Genomic DNA, 477 nt, shown 5'->3' on the forward strand with positions numbered 1-477 from the left:
GGCCATATAGAGAATTGGACCAATATGCCACAATGTCAAGGCACTAAACAGCACCGCCAACATCAAGAGTTGTGCCAAACGGACCACAACCACTTGCTTTTCCCATAAAACCGTACGGCAATCGTACACTTTACCCACATGACCTGCCTGATGCCCACAATCATCTCCTCTTTGGAAATGTTAATAAGCAAACGTATAAAATAGAACAATCAAAACGATTGCCCATTGCAAGACCCTTTTAAATTTCCTGTTCCTACCCATTTTTTGGTTCCTGTTCTCTTTCCATCTTTCAGTTCAGATAGGATTTTGAGGTGAGTTTGTGTGAATTTGAAGGAAAACTTAATAAGATTTTGGGTTATATTTTGTTAGAATTTATAAAAGTTTCATTAACACCCTCCACATATAGTGCGCTTGGTCCACCACTCTGCGTCCATCTCAATCCGTTCATAGGTCGTTTTTCACTTTCACCCCGCCTCT

Source organism: Malania oleifera, chromosome 9, assembly GCF_029873635.1.
Source record: "Malania oleifera isolate guangnan ecotype guangnan chromosome 9, ASM2987363v1, whole genome shotgun sequence".
In the NCBI taxonomy this organism is placed as follows: Eukaryota; Viridiplantae; Streptophyta; class Magnoliopsida; order Santalales; family Ximeniaceae; genus Malania; species Malania oleifera.